The 17,426-nt window shown below is 38.5% G+C and overlaps 1 pseudogene; it reads right to left on the bottom strand.

Annotated features, from left to right (window-relative positions):
• Nucleotides 1–17,426, bottom strand: part of LOC123284041 (sodium/hydrogen exchanger 9B2-like) — an 85,466-nt pseudogene that overhangs the window by 17,842 nt on the left and 50,198 nt on the right.

Genomic DNA, 17,426 nt, shown 5'->3' with positions numbered 1-17,426 from the left:
TTGCTAAATCACGTCCTTCACATGGCTCTGAGGGAGTGTTCCAGAATGTTTTCCCGTGACATTTTAGAGCACGACTTTCCCACAGATGGTTTCCTTTACCTGGTCACTGCTTGGGAAGTACTGAATAAAAAATCCAAGAAGAGCCCCAGCTGCCACACCAATTACTACCTCCAAAATGCCTCTGAGGACATTAAAAACCGTGGAACCTTAGACACACATAAAAAAAAATCTTCAGTCAGAACTCTAAATCCATAAATACAAAGACTTTACTTCAATCATCACACAAAGCATCTGATTACACAGAAGGAAAAGTTTACAGATATTTCCTGCTCTCCACAGTCTTAAATATATGTGACTTAAAGTGTCTAATAAAATGGGCCTATCTTATAAGAAAGGTATGCATTATTAGAGATAAACTTCAAAATAGGCATAAACTATGATTTGTGCACTTTTTTGTACATTTACTTCAAAAAACTTTACCTAAAGGGCCTAAGAAAATATGAAAGATAAAATTCATGATTCAGAGCTAATTGGTATGATATGCATAGGCTGGGTGAGTAGACTGATCTAGTTTTCAAACAGCCATTTAATAGCCTGATTTTTTTGTGTGTGAGGAAGGTTGACCCTGACCTAACATCCGTTGCCAATCTTCCTCTTTTTACTTGAGGAAGATTGTCGCCGAGCTAACATCTGTGCCAGTCTTCCTCTATTTTATGTGGGACACCGCCACAGCATGGCTTGAAGAGCAGCGCTATGTCCGTGCCTGGGATCTGAACCCACGAATCCTGGGCCACTAAGGCAGAGCACACGAACTTAAACCATTACCCCACAGGGCTGGCCCTACGAGCCTGATTTTAAAATAACAAATGTACACTGACTTTAGTAGGTTTGATATGTATAGAATACAGGAACTTAATTTGAGAATTAAAATCAAGAATCTTTTCTTACTATGATGAGTGTAAAGGACTCATTCCTTCTTGAATGTTTATTCTAAAAGCAAACTGAAAACAAATTATTTTTGAAATTGCTCTTAGAAGAATCTTTATTTCTTACTCAGCTTCTTTGAAATAATAGAGAGGTAAGTAGAACCAATATTTTCCCCCATATCATACAGAACTTAGGAAACTTTAATTAAAAAAACTTTGTGAACACATTGTGCAGAAAATTATATTAAAGTTGCTCAAAGGGGCCGGCCCAGTGGTGCAATGGTTAAGTTCACACATTACGCTTTGGCGGCTAGGGTTTGGCAGTTTGGATCCCGGGTGCAGACATGGCACCACTTGGCAAGCCATGCTGTGGTAGGCGTCCCACATATAAAGTAGAGGAAGATGGGCAAGGATGTTAGCTCAGGGCCAGCCTTCCTCAGCAAAAAAGGGGATTGGCAGCAGATGTTAGCTCAGGGCTAATCTTCCTCAAAAAAAAAAAAAAGTTGTTCAACACATAAAGCCCTTCTTCACACACTATTCTAAGAAAAAATGTACTAACTAGTTATTGTGGGTTTTTGTCATTGTGGTTTAGAGTACACAATATGTCACCCCAAATATGCCACTGGGGCATAAGGATTATTCTGAGTTGAAGGCAATTGAGAAGAAGCAGATATAAGAAAAGCTCTCTGCCCTCTCACTATTTGCCCAAAAGCAGGACATACATTCATAAAGGTGTCCCCTCTCCTTTTTACCAGGAAGGACAGAAGTTAATCACTGAGACAACTTGGGACACTTATGGGCCCTTATCAGCCCCAAGACAGCACCAGAGGAATTCACATCACAAACTTTGCTAAAACAAGCCCTTATCTACCGTTAGGTCCCCATATGTTTCTTTTCCCACAATTTGCTGCCTCTAGAAGCTCAAAGCTCCTTTATCTTGTGCTTCTCCACATAATGTTCTTTGCTAAAATGCTGAACAAGCCCAAATTCTGACCGCTCCTTTGACTTACTCATCTTTGAGGTCTTGTGTAAGCACAATGCACACGTTAATAAACTGTTTTTCTCTTGTTAGTCTGTCTCTTGTCAGTCTGATTACAGGGCCCCAGTCAACGAACCTGGTGTGGGAAATGGTTTTTCCTCCCCTACAGTTTCAATTATCTCTTGTATTTAAAAAAATGATTACCTCTGTAGTAGTTTTATTTAGCTAGGACAGCTCTCTATTAGGTAATAGTGTGACTGTCAAAAACATTTATCTGTGATAATAGTATACGTTGCAAGATATTACAGTAAATAATTTACTATAAATGTGTAGAAAGTAACTAACCACTTTCAGTCTCCCGTATAGTAAGATTGTTTAAAAGAAAAAAAGACTTCTTGGGCCCCACCTCTGAAAATTCTGATGCAGTAAGTCTGGCCGGGCCTGGGATCCACATTTTAAAGAGGCTCCAGGTAGCTCCTATCCAGATGGTCTAAGGACTGCATTTAGTAGGGCAGGGCAGAGGGTACAGAGTATTGTCAAGTAGGAAGGTTCTTCAGGCTAGCCCCACCCCCACCCCCACCCCTCAGATTATGAAAACCCCAGCAGCCGCTCCCCACGGCCCTCCCTACCCTGCTCCTGTGTGATTTTAATGCAAACTCTGTTGCTCTAAAGCTGTGGTTTCCATTCCCAAAGATTATGATTTAAGTGGCCTAAGGTAGGGCCCACATATGAGTATTTTTAAAAAGTTCCCAGGTAATTATAGTGTGCAGCTGAGGCTGAGAACTATTGTTTTAAAGGTGTATACCAGGAAGCAGGGAGAATGTACAATTGGACAGGTACAGTAGAGTTAAAATAGAGACAAGGGTGTAGATTCGACCTAATTGGTAATAGAGAATCCTTGCTGGTGCTTGAACAAGAAAGTAAGACTATCAAAACAATGCTTTGAGAAGATTAATTCACCAGTGATACACGGTGGGGACTAGACGTAAGGCAACTTCAGGGTGTGGGAAGAGGTGAAGTACTAGGTAATTGGCATACGTCAAATATAGTCATAAAATGGGAGGATAACCATGGGGCAGAGAGACTGAGAACACAAGACTTTCTAAGGTGTGTTCCCACTAAATAATCTGAAGCTAAACTTAGCCCACAATTACATTTTGTCAATAATATGAAATTGCAAATCTTATCTTCCAGTCTTGGAAACAGATTAAAAAGTGAACTTAAATGTGTGCTGTCCCAAAGGATAATAAAGGTGTTGAATAACAGTAGGGAAAAAATGCCTTAAGTTCCTGTTTTATTACTACTTAAAACAAAATATGTCTGTATCAGACAGTTATTAAGTATTAATAAGATACACATTAAAATAATTATTTCCCCTAAAATGTTAAAGACGAGAGAACAGAAACTGTCCCTCCCACTTGGACTACTTTGTCCTTTGTGCTCACTGAAACACCTGCTCACCCTCTGTGCGCAGTCTCGAAGGCTGACCCTCCCGGGTGGCTGCATGCAGAAGCTGTTCTCCTTCTTTCGACTTTGCTCTTTTGAAGCCCCCTCACGCACCTACCACAGTACTTGAGCATTTTATATTTAGAGGGTGAAGGGAGTAAAGACAAGAAGCCACTGGTTTCTCCTTAGGTATAGAACTAACTCTTGGAGTTGCTTTTTCTATTTTAATTTGCCTTAATCAATTATCAAGGAAATATGCCACACTCACAACATCATATCTATGTCGCTAGAGCATAAGAGAACAGCACACATGAACTGATCAGTTTACCTGTGGAAAAGGCCATGCCCAAGCACGTGTTGAAGCCAGTGATGGCCAGAATGTCATCAAAGCTGCCAGCAGCCATGAGTAAGGTCGGGACACCTTTTTCAACACCATAGCCCCCTTCCTGCAAAAGGAGCATTGAAGGCACCACCACAGCTGGAGACACAGCACCTAAGACAAAACTAAGCAGGCAGCACTTTAAATATTTATGATAGCATCTTCTTCATTATTACTATTATTAGTGAAATTATAATAACCTCCACTCTTTCAGAGGTTACACTTTAGACAATTACAGTCTTTCAAAGGCAGTGAAGTCCCAAACAGAAACACACGCACAGCTACAAGTTCTACAGAACACTTCTTCTGAGCGTGGCCATGGACAACTTGCGTTGGGACTACGCAGCCTGTCTGAAATCTGTATTTATGGCTGGTCTGGAAGACCTAATGGGGTGAGGCCCCAGGAATCTGCCTTCTATCTAAACAAAACATCCACGGCATGAGGTTTGAAAAACACGGCCATGGACTTTTTGGATTGGAATCCAGTGATGCGAGGCCTTCTATCAGGACCTGGCATGTAAAAATCAGACAACAGATTAGAAGAGGAAGGCCATAGTGACAGTAACAGTGACACTGATAACGGCAGCAGTAGGATAGCAGAAAGCATTTATGAAGCTCACTATGTACCTAACACCATTTTAAGCACTTCACATATATTAACTAATTTAATCCTCACAACCACCCTATGAGGTAGCTACAATCATTATCTTTGTTTTGCAAATGAGGAAATGGAGGCACAAAGAGATTAGGTAATTTGCCGAAGATCACATACTGGAAAGTCAGAGCCGAGATTTGAATCTAGGCAGTATAGCTCGAGAGTGTTAACCGTGAGAAGTAAGTAGTTCTTACTTCTTGCCTACTTATCAGCACCAAATTATTATTATTTTTTTTAAAGATTGGCACCTGTGCTAACATCTGTTGCCAATCTTTTCTTTTTTCTCCCCAAAGCCCCCCAGTACATAGTTGTAGACTGTAGTTGTGAGTGCCTCAGGCTGTGCTATATGGGACGCCAATGCCACCTCAACATGAGCCGTGGGGCTGACCCCAACACCAAATTCTTACCAAGTACTTTCATATTTATTTACTTCTTATGGCTCTTAAATCTTAGAAGTAGGAACCGGGGGCTGTCCCAGTGGCATAGTGGTTAAGTTCATGTGCTCTGCTTCGGCGGCCCAGAGTTTGCTGGTTCAGATCCTGGTGTGGACCTATATACTGCTCATCAAGCCATGCTGTGGTGGCATCCCACATAGAAGAACTAGAAGGATTTACAACTAGGATATACAACTATATACTGGGCCTTTGGGGAGAAAAAAAAAGAAAAGAGGAAGCTTGGGAACAGATGTTAGCTCAGGGCCAATCTTCCTCACCAAAAAAAAAAAGAAGAAGAAGAAGAAGAAGAAGAAAGAACTAACAGCAGGAGGAAAATACAGCAGAACAGATAATCATAAGAGCCTGGTGAAAGGAGGAGGAGGCCTGTGCTAGGTGTGGATCACCGTTGAGCATTCGTTATCCTTTGTATGGACTTTGAGGAGAGATCTGGCATCTCTCACTGGCATGGAATCAGGCATAATAAAAGTCTATTACTTCCTCAATAGTTTAAATTATTATAAAACTGTCAAAGTTAGCACCTACAAAGACATACACTATATTTTGAAGTTATAATGTTTATATGCTGGTATATTAATAGTCATAATATTATGCTGGAATATCTGTATTGTATTTTCTGATGTCCTTACGAAAATATTATGCATTCACTTGTATAGCGTCAGAGAAAGTCCTAAATGTCCGTGTGTATTTTCATACGACAAAGAAAAATCATTACCCCAGTATAAATCCCCATTGCCACGGCAAACCCATTAGGAAGTGGGCAAGAAGAGCAGATGAGCATGCCTCCACAAGACAGGGACCCATGGCTAATCTTACACAGACACCCTTCAGCTTCCTCAGGGCCTGAAATATAAAAATAGACATACGAAATAACCCTCTAAAGACACACAGAGAGAATGACATTAAATGCTTTTTCTTCAGTGTTCAGACTGTCTGGATCATCCATCATGAATTTTCCAGGTAATGAGTTTTATTTAACAAACATTTCAGTGTTCTAAGTGTTTTAGAGTTGGCTTATTAGTCCTCATAGCAACCTATGACACAGGGGATAATATTATCATCATTGTTTAGATTTTCTCATCCAAAAAGGCACAAGTTAAAGCTGTTCTCCAAGATCATGAAATTAGTGAGTGGTGGAGCTTGGTTTGAGCTCGGCCAGGCTGCTTTCAGAGTCTGTGCTCATAACCTCCACACTAGCTGATCTAACCGTCTCGGTGTTGGCCATATGTATAATTTGTGGCCCCAGAATGAACCTGATGTAAAGGCAATCCTCAAGAACATTCATTCCTGCTTTCAAAAGCAAACACGAAAAAAGCACACTTTGAGACTCATTCTGTATGCTAGGCAGTTTTCTGAGCCAGCATAGTTAGTCCTAAACACTCGTATAGGGCTTTCCACACCAAAAATATGATGTCTTCTCTCTCACAACCCTTATTTATAACTACGGCCTGTATCTCTGTCAGAGAAAAGGGGAGCCTTTATTCTTGGTGCTGTCCCTAGATAGACAGTAACTCCACCTTTCTCCAAGAGAGAGTATGGGAACATCTTTTGGGGACAGTCCTGTATGAAATAAATTTCATTCTGTCGTTCTGAATGCTGTGCAAAGTGTCCACATCCATTTCCTAAAGCTCAGTCATTCTAAATACTTGCAATATTGGAAGAACAAAATTCCAAGTCAATAATTAGAAATTTATACTTCAATACCTGTGGATCAAGCCCAAGGCCAGCACGAACCAATATGACAGATAGTGCTATGCTTCTCAAAGCGGAAGACCACTTGTGCTTGATCTGTACGTTATCATTGACGACAGGGATATTTCTGATGAGAAACCCAGCAAGCAGCATGCCTGGGATGGAGAAATCAAACAAATCTTTAGTTTTCAAATACAGAAAATATTTTCAGTACTTTAGATGTAGAAGAGACTATCCCAGGATTATAATCCCAGGAACCACTTCTTTTATGCTTAGTCCTTAGATGAAATTATGTCAAACTTTTAATGAAAAAAAAAATTACAGGAGCTAAGAAAAGGCTTTAATATGCAGATAAAAATGAAAGATTAGAATAATTAATAATTCATTAATAATTGAACCTGAAAGAGAGAAACAGGATGTAGTATTTGGGTAGAAAGTATGATCAAATTCTGAATATAAAATGTTTTAATACAAGGCCCAATTCAGTCATCTCTTTGTATGCAAACAGCAGAAAGATTCTAAAATTATTTACCATGCCAGATTACTTGAAATATCAATACCTATATGGGCTCTATTTTACCTATTTTCAAACCAGATAATTTAATAAAAAAACATATAACCTGCTTTGCAAAGGCTTAGAAGTGAGTTATCATGAAATAGACATTGTTCTGTCATGTCAGCTGGTGACTCTTCTTTCCTTCAGCCATTCAACATTTATCAAATGCCTTCGGTACTTTCGACACTATAGTAGGTATTAGAGATATTGCAATGAACAAAGGCTCAGTACTATCCCTCAACAAGCTTTCAGTCTATGGGGGCAACCTCAATTTTATGGAAGCATGAGGAGGCCTTATACAAGCTGAGACAAGGAAGGGTGAGTCAGCAGGGGCCAAAGAAGGGGAAGGGGAATGAAGAAGGGGCTGGAGAAGTTGAGAAGTTTCTGGGAGAAATAACAGTTTCTTCCAAGGTATGAAGGGAAAGTGTGACACATTCTGGGAACTGCAAGTAGTTGAGTGTGCCTGAGGAAGCCGGGTAGTTTGTCAGAGAATCCTGCCCTCCCTGATACCACATGCCCAGATAGGGGAAGGATTTCTCCTCAGAGACTGCAAGCCGTCCACACTCCGTTCTTCTCCAGCAGGACTCTTTTCTTACCACGTCCTTATATGGACCACACTTCAAAGGACTAAATAAATTTACTAACTTTGGGTTGTTTTATATGTAAGCTATGAGAATAGAGATGAATTACAAGTATAGCTTTTTGTGACTTGTTCCAGACACCATTAGGCAAGGAAGCATCTCTTCCAGGCATTTCTCATTGCTGCCATTTAATCTAGAAGAAGTTATGAATTCTGCAGTCATGATCTTTCTAGAATTTTTGAAAGTAAGAACCAGCCTACAATAGCTGTTTTTAAAAGAATAATAATATATTTGCTCATGATAAAATTAAACCATGACAGACAATGTAAAGTGACCAGTACATGTCCTACCCCAAGTGCAACTTTCCAGCTTCATTCCCCAAAGGTTTCCACTGTCCAGAGTTTTCTGTGCCCTTCCAGAAAGTTTCTCTATCTATTAAAGCATGCTTCTCTGTGTGTGTGTACGTGTGCTCTTTTGCACTGGACACAAATGAGAGCATGTTTAAATACCATTGTATAATCTGTTTCTTTTCCACTTAACAATATATCGTGGACATATTCCCAATGATGCACATATATATTTGCCTTGTTTTTTTTAATAGTTGGAATAGTTTCTCGTTGTGTGGAAGTACCATAATTTTTGGACTAAGTAAGGGACTTGAAGGAACTTTCCAGACTTTTCATTACAAACAGTGCTGAAATGAGCACAGTATTTATTAACTGCATGCCAGACCCTTACTCTACCCTGGTAATGCAGAGGCGAGCTACACCAACATGGGCCTTGTCCACATAGAGCTTACATATTTGTAGGTTTGTGCAAGTATATCCATAGGATAATTCTTAGCAGTGGAAATGTTAGGCTCCAGGGTACAGTGTATATCATTTTTATAGATATTAATGAATTACCAGCCAAAAATGCTGCACTAACCTTACATTTCATTAATTTGTCAACAGTTCTTTACTGAAACTTAAAATGTGAATCTAAACCAGCCCTAAATTGATTATAGCATACAACTACCTGAAATCAAAAGGAATAATAGTCTAATAAGAACTCACAAATATGTAGGAGTTTCTTTTGGAGTTTTGGAGGGGATGAAGGAGCATTTTTCATTTCTGAGATGAATGTACAAACAATTTCCCTGAGACAGTTCTGTTTGCCGATGGCCTCCGTTGATGTGGCCACCTGACTGTGATTAGGAAGGCGCCCCCTCTGGCCTCTGAGCCCCTGGGGGGGCCTTTCCCTTGGGTGTGGAGAAAAGAATACCTTCTTTGATAAGGAGTATTCTTCTTTCCTCCTTAATTTCTATTACGGAAATTTTTTAAAACATGCAAAAATTATCAATACATGGCCAATCTTATTTCATCTACTCTCAAGTTATTTTGAAGCAAATCATTATTGAAAAAAATTTCCAGCAACCCAGACCATCAGCAAAGGAAACAGTGTCCTAGGAAAGTTGTTTTCACATTCATTTTTGGAATAAAAAATGCTCCTTCATCCTCCATCTCTGGCAATTATTTCAATGAATTTTTAAAAATATGGAATAGGCAATCACCACACATGTCTGCCTTAACAAGTCTTCTTTATGGATTCAGATAATGTTTCAGTTTTAGATACTGGCCCTAATACGCTAAGAGCCAGTAAACTTCTGTCACAAGCGTACCACTATAGAAAGGGATGGTAAGACACATTACGTACGTGACTTTTAAGAATGATTTCAGTGACCTCAGGAGATTTCATGTAATCACAAAGCCCAAGGATTTATCATTTTGCAACATGTGTATTTTGCTTGTTGCAATAACAGGCATGGAGTGGAAAAGAGAAGGATGAGGTGTAAAGGGCCTTTTCATGGCGTCTAGAACAGTAGTCCTCAACTTAGGTTGCATATTAGAATCACCTGGGGAGCTTTTAAAAATTCTGATACCCAGGGCTACTCCATTCAATTAGTTCAGAATCTCTGGGGTGGGTCCCAGGCATCAGCTTTTTAAAAAATTTCCCAGATGATTCCTACGTGCAGCCAGGTTTGAAAACTTATGATTTTTCTGTGGAAAGTGTGGTCTTTGAGCTTATTAGAAAGGCAGAATCTCAGGCCTCACCCCAGACCTACTGAATTAGAGTCTGCATTTTAACAAGATCCAAGGTCATTCTCTGGATAATAAAGTGTGAGAAGCTCTGACTTAGATGCAGGGGTTAGTAAACATTTTCTGTAAAGGGCCATACAAGAAACACTGCAGGCTTTGTGGGCCACATGGTGTCTGTTATAAGTTCTCAGCCCTGCCACTGTAGTATAAAAGCAGCCACAGACAATATGTAAATGATTGAGCATGAGTGTGCTCCAATAAGATCTTATTTACAAGAAGAGATGGTTTGCCAACCCTTTATCATAGCACACAGGCATATTTAGAAACAGCCCCCCTTTTGTTTTTTGGTGAGGAAGATTTGCCCTGAGCTAACATCTGTGCCAAGCTTCCCCTATTTTGTATGTGGGACACCACCACAGCATAGCTGACAAGGGTGTAGTCCACAGCCAGGACCGGAACCCACGAACCTGGGCCACTGAAGCAGAGTGCACGGAACTCAACCACTACACCACCGGGCTGGCCTAGAAACAACCCATTGTCATAATAATTCAATTAAAAACTTTAACAAAAAGCACCCATGATAAACAATATGAATTAAGTGAAATAACTTGAATTTTACCTAAATTGAAAAATATATTGAGAAACAGTGTAGAGTAAGATGTAAATAATTCTACTTCTTTTTACATTTAGTTTCAATTGCTCACCACAAATTCACAAGAAAATAATTTTGGTCTATGTTAACCAATCCTGAGGTCCTCACTAATAGAAAAAAATTTTTACTTAGGAAATGTGTGTGTGTGGGGGGGTCTGGCCCTGTGGCTGAGTGGTTAAGTTCATGCACTCTGCTTTGGCAGCCCAGGGTCTCACTGGTTCGCATCCTGTGCACTGACCTAGCACCGCTCATCAGGCCATGCTGAGGTGGTGTCCCACATAGAGGAACTGGAAGAACCGACAACTGGAATATACAACTATGTACTGGGGGGCCTTGAGGAGAAGAAGAAATAAAAAAAAAAAGAAGATTGGCAACAGATGTTAGCCGAGGGCCAATCTTTTGAAATAAAAAAAGGAGATGTGTGCAAATATGCATGTGTAAAAGGTACATGGTTTTTAAATAAAACTTAATGATTTATAAATCTGTGAGAAAGGGACACAAAATGTCTTTTGTGGTATACTGAAAGTAGTACACTGAAATTTTGTAATATGGAATTTTTAAAAGAAACATTAAAGACATAATACCTAGTTTTAAGACTAATTTTTACGTGTCGTATCTGCACAGTTCTCATGGCCTCTGGAAGAATAGTTTTGTAATACATGTTGGAACTTCACTCGTTTGTCAATGATGTGAGTGACTGACAACATATTAAGCCCTGGGCTGCAGCATTTGCTGATTTCTGTATTACAGATACTTCTACCAGGGCTGATGTTAACCTACCAACCTGACGTCATTGAACGTGGAGCTGGGAACAGATGGGCAGTGACACACCGTGATATAGTATTTCCATAATCTCAAGAGGAGAGATAAGAGGAAAATGTAGTAAAATAATTAAGAAGTGATTGGTTTTGAGTATTGCTCTTGTGTTTAATGCAAGTTATTTAATTGTAAGTATATATAATTTAATTTTCAAATTGCTGTTTACCAACTGGCTCATAAAACTCATCACAATTTAACAATCAGCTTTAAGGGCCAGCACAGCAAATACAGAAATAGTTTATTCCTTTATTTCCCAAACTACTATTTTAAAAATATGATTTACTCTGAAGGACACAGGAAGTGTTTGGTACTTACCAAGAAGAGGAGGCAGTGGAGGCAACGTAGGTAACTTAATGAGCCCCAAAAGTTTCCCTCCAAAGATGGCACAATAGAACAGGATTATAATTCCAAATAGGTTTCCTCCAGGAAGACATTCACTGCCAGTAATTGACCACACTACAGCCCACAGAAGAACAAGGATGGTAACTGAAATAAACCAGGAAAACTTCTATCAATAAGTTGTCATATGTCGGTTTTGATATAATCTAAAAGTTTTTAAAAATAAATACTGAATACACATACAAATATTTACAACCATGTGTAAGTTTTGAAGAACACCAGTGATATGAACAATTGGGTAATTACCAACCATCTGAAGAAATAGGATACTACCAGTGCCTTGAAGGAACCTCTGTGTTCCTCTTAATCCCATCCCCCATCGCCTTCCACACTGCTACAACTACTACCTTGAACTTTTTTTCTTTTTACCATTCCCTTATTATTCTTTTTAATTTTACTATAAATATATCAGTAGTTAATAAAAAGAGAAACAATCACTATCTTTAACCTCTTCACAGGAGCATGAGAATACTTGAACAACCACACTCCCCTATTTTAGCTCTGCCTTGAATTAAACATTAGCATTGTTTCTCTTCTATGTTGACGTTTGTTTAGAATTACTCAGATACTTACCTTTTTGGGGGGGCCATCATTCATTGTGGCACCTCAAACCTTTCCTCTGGGACAATCATCTGGTTACCTGAAGTATTTGCTTTAGTAGAGGCATTTCTGTTAGAATGCAAAATATGTTTCCCTGTTTCAAAAACCTTGTGTTCTACAAAATCAGACACTGAAAACAAAAAGACTTATGGGAAAAACAGAGTTGGAGCAGACGACCCAAAACTCAAAACTCAAAACTTGTGACCAAAGCACTAAAAAACAGTAACAATTCTAATACAGTATCAGCACAGTTAAATCTCTACTGACATCGCATCTAAAGTCAGTCTCTTCTTTGCAGACTTAAACCCTGGAACCACACTTCCTTTTTCCCGAGATGTAGAATCTTGAGGGCATTTGCTTTAAATAGAGAGCAGCTCCATCAAAATCTTATGCAGATTGTAGCTTATTCATCAAACAAAGGTTTGTTTGTTTTTAACTGAGGGAAAAGTGTTGGCAGCTTCTTCACCTGTACTGTCAGCTTCTTCATCCACGTGTGGTTTCATTAGATAGCTTAACATTGTGGGAAGTTTAAAAAGTCTTTGAAGCCCCTAAACCAGCAACTAACTGCCCAAAAAGAACGCACTTTCACAGAGATTTCAGCTTTTTAAAAGGTCCTCAAGTTGATAAGGCTTTATCTTTAATTGTAAGAAAACATCTATCTGATTTTTGTTTTCAATTCACTTTGTATTCACTTGCTATTGCTTGATGATGAAAAATACTAAGGTGACAGGAAAAATTATGTACAAAAATGCAAATTCCATCTGGCACTCACACAATTCCCTATTTACCATCGCATAAGAGCTAATTGATGGTACAGAAACTCTCTGTAGCAAAGCATGTTATGTTTCTCATAAGGCTCTGTTGGTAGTAAAGTCTTAGTTTTGTCTGAAATTATCTTCATTTTCATTCTTAAGACAGAGTTTTTCTGCATATACAATTCTAGGTTGAGAGTTACTTTCTCTCAGGTCCTTGAAAATATTACTCTTTGGCTTTCTGGCTTTCATTGCTGCTTTTACGTCTAATTTCTGCTTTTTTAGGGAATTCTTTTTCTTTGGCTGTTTTTAAGATTTTTTCCTTTTCTTTGGTTTTCTGCAATTTCAGTTTGATGTATTTAGGTATGACTTCCTTTCGGTTTGCTTGGGATTTAAGTTTTTCACTAATTCTGGAAAATTCTCAGTCTTCATTTCTTCAAATATTTCCTCTTCTCCATTCTCTATTCTCTTTTTCTGGAACTAAGATCAGACAGTCATACTCTTCTCCATGTTGCTAGCCCTCATTTTCACATTTTCCATCTTTGTGTGAACTGCATTCTAGATAATCTCTTCAGATCTCTTACTAGTTCACCAATTCTCTTGTCACTTAACCCACTGCTTCATCTATCCACTGAGTTTTACATTTCAATTACTGTACTATATCTTTCATTTCTAGAAATTCGACTTGGTCGTTAGCAAAATGTTTGTTTATTTTTTAAAAATAGTTCCTTGTTTTGTACTTATATTTGCTATCTCCTCTTTAATTTCTTTACAGATACCAAAAATATTTTCTATTTTCTGATAATGCAAATTTTTGAAATCTCTGTTTCCTTGTGCATGTTGTGATCTTTTAAAATTTGTTGTGACAGTGACCTCTTCCTTGGAACTTTACCTTTGGGGATTGTTGGAGCCTTAGGTTGAATGTGAGTTTTCCTGGATCGGATCTGCATTTGCTTCTACCATGTGCTTAGAAGCTTCCAATCTGGGATCACTTTTAGATATATTTTCAGCTTGTGTTTTTTATGTGAATTTGGAGCACAGATCAGCATGGAGTTACACATTTTTAGTGGGACGCTCCTCTCCCCCAGCCAGCACCATAGTTGAGATAGGTGTGGGTGCAGGCCCCATCTGCAGCTGCCACGCTGGGCTCCAGCTTTGTGTGGGTGAGGGAGGATGAATGCTCCTGAGACTTCTGCCCACCTGGACCAGCTCCAGCGCAGCCCCCTATGCTCTCAGGGCCTCAGAATGACTCTCAAGCTCACAGGTGTTTTGCAGAAGCCTCCAGGGTGAAGGCCAGCTTGAGTGCATATTTATCTCCTCTGCTCAGTTTGGTTTTGGTGTCCAATGACTTCCTGTTTTCTTCACAGAAAAAAGGTACATTTAAAAAGACTTAAAATACTGTTTTCATCTTGGCATAAGTGAGAGAATTGTTCACTGAATCTTGTCTACCATACTGCTAGAGACTGAATCTAATGCCCCAGTTTTTACATCCTCACAGAATTCTTCCTGATTTTCTAGGCTTATGATGATGTTACAATGAAATAAATAACTTAAGGCCTTCAGTATTTTCCAGTTGGCTATAGGGGCTGAAATTTCTATACAGTATTGAAGGTATAATGGGAAAGTAGGAATTACCAGCTACTAAATTTTACTGTATCACAGCATGAACCTGATTTTATACTAAATTCAGCAAGGTAGTTTTCTACTTCAAGACCACTTTTAAAAAAAATCTCTAATTTTCCTTTCCTCTCCCATACTCAAAATTCAGTTCTAAATACACAGTAAATATATGTGTATAAGGTTTCTCTAAATCATCTTTAATTTAGTTAATAATTTACTTCTCATTTATGATTTTGGAAAATCATTTTTTCACATGTAAGATTGACTTCTTAAGACAAATACTTATGTATTCTGAATGGGCACAGGAAGGAGTATAGGAGAAAGCCCTCTTGTGAGCCTCAGGAACAGAAGTACAGAAAACAAGAGAAGAGGTGCTCACACACGTGAGTCCACTTCTCAGGCAGCTGATGGACAACGATTACAGAACTCAAAACAGTGAGTCTCCAGACCACATCGTTCATTTACACCTTTCCTATGTCAATCTGTATCAGTTTTCCTGTAAATGTTTTAACTAGAAATGTGCCATAATTTGAAGGGTAAAAGTTTAAAAAAATAATAAAAAGGACAGAAAAGGTATTAAATTATCTGTTGCCTTATGAACTAGTGTACATTTTGGAACCTGGTTTTCTCCATGTGTTTTAAATAAAGTTTGAGATTTTTTTCTCATGCTAGTTTAGAAAATTAACTAATTTCAGTAAAAACATATTCAGAGTCCAAAGTATAACATACCATTGTTCCAGTTGAGAATGGTAAAATGTCTTTCATTTTCATTTCGTGAGCTTCAGAGCGTACATACACACACAGGTACATTCACACACTTCTTTTTTGAACAAAAAACAGCATTACTGAATCTGAACATCCATTTATTAATCAAATTGATATCAGCTTAATGTTTGGCTGCCTCCAAAGACCAAATCCATTCCTAAAAGACAAATATACCCCAACTCTAACAATATCCAAAATTGTGCTGAGATAAATTCTCAAGGAAAAATCTTCCAAATATTTTGTTTTTTTAAAATTGAGATTCATAATAGTTTGCATCATTGTGAAATTTCAGTTGTACATTATTTCTTGTCTGTCACCACATAAGTGCTTCCCTTCATCTCGTGCCCACCCTCCAGCCCCCTTCCCCTGGTAACCACTGAACTATTTTCTTTGTCCGTGTGTTTGTTTATGTTCTGCATATAAGTGAAATCATATGGTGTTTGTCTTTCTTAGTCTGGCTTATTTCGCTTAGCAAATAATACCCTGCAGGTCCATCCATGTTGTTGCAAATGGGAAGATTTTGTCTTTTTATGGCTTAGTAGTATTCCATTGTATATATGTACCACATCTTCTTTATCCAGTCATTGGTCGTTGGGCACTTGGATTGTTTCCATGTTTGGCTATTGTGCATAGCGCTGCAATGAACACAGGGGTGCATATGTTACTTTGGATTGTTGATTTCAAGTTGTTTGGGTAGATACCCAGTAGTGGCATAGCTGGGTCACATGGTAGTTCTATTTTTAGTTTTTTGAGGAATCTCCATACTGTCTTGCATAGTGGCTGCACCAGTTTGCATTCCCGCCAGCAGTGGATGAGGGTTCCCTTTTCTCTACATCCTGTCCAACATTTGTTTTTGGTCTTGGCAATTACAGCCATTCTGACTGGTGTAAGGAGATATCTCATTGTAGTTTTGATTTGTATTTCCCTAACAATTAGTGATGTTGAGCGTCTTTTCACGTGCCTGTTGGCCATCTGTATATCTACCTTTGAAAATGTCTGTTCATATCCTCTGCCCACTTTTTGATCGGGTTGTTTTTTTTTTTTTGTTGAGGTGTGTGAGTTCTTTATGTACTTTGGATATCAACCCCTTGTTTGATAAATGATTTGCAAATATTTTCTCCTAGTTGGTGGGTTGTCTTTTCATTTTGTTGATGGTTTCCTTTGCTTTGTAGAAGCTTTTTAGTCTGATGTAGTCCCATTTGTTACCTTTTTCTTTTGTTCCCCTTACCCGAGTAGACACGGTATTCAAAAAGATGTGGCTAAGACCAAAGTCAAAGAGTGTACTGCCTGTTTTTTCTTGTAGGGGTTTTACGGTTTCAGTTCTTACATTCAAATCTTTAATCCATTTGGAGTTAATTTTTGTGTGTGGTGAAAGATAATGGTCTACTTTCATTCTCTTGCATGTAGCTGTCCAGTTTTCCCAACACCATTTATTGAAGAGACTTTCCTTTCTCCATTCTTTGCTCCTTTGTCAAAGATTAACTGTCCATAGATGTGTGGTTTTATTTCTGGGCTTTCAATTTTGATCCATTGATCTGTTTGTTTTGGTGCCACTACCACGCTGTTTTGATTACTGTAGCTTTGTAGTATGTTTTAAAGTCAGGGTTGTGATACCTCCAGCTTTGTTCTTTTTTCTCAGGATTGCTTTGGCTATTTGGGGTCTTTTGTTGTTTCATATAAATTTTTGAATTCTTTGTTCTATTTTTGTGAAGAATGTCATTGGGATTCTGATTGGGATTGCACTGAATCTGTAGATTGCTTTAGGTAGTATGGACATTTTGACTATGTTTCTTCTTCCAACCCATGTGCATGGAAAATCTTTCCATTTCTTTACATCTTCCTCAATTTCTTTCAGTAATGACTTATAGTTTTCAGTGTACACATCTTTCACCTACTTGGTTAAGTTTATTTCTAGGTATTTTATTCTTTTTCTTGCAGCTGTAAATGGGATTGTATTCTTGATTTCTTTTCCTGCTAGTTCATTGTTAGCGTATAGGAATGCAACTGATTTTTTAAAATTGATTTTGTACCCTGCAACTTTGCTGTAGTTGTTGATTATTTCTAGGAGTTTTCTG

Source organism: Equus asinus, unplaced genomic scaffold, assembly GCF_041296235.1.
Source record: "Equus asinus isolate D_3611 breed Donkey unplaced genomic scaffold, EquAss-T2T_v2 contig_1, whole genome shotgun sequence".
Taxonomy (NCBI): Eukaryota; Metazoa; Chordata; class Mammalia; order Perissodactyla; family Equidae; genus Equus; species Equus asinus.
Note: the sequence above shows the minus strand (reverse complement) of the source record. Positions and strands in the feature narration are given on the sequence as shown.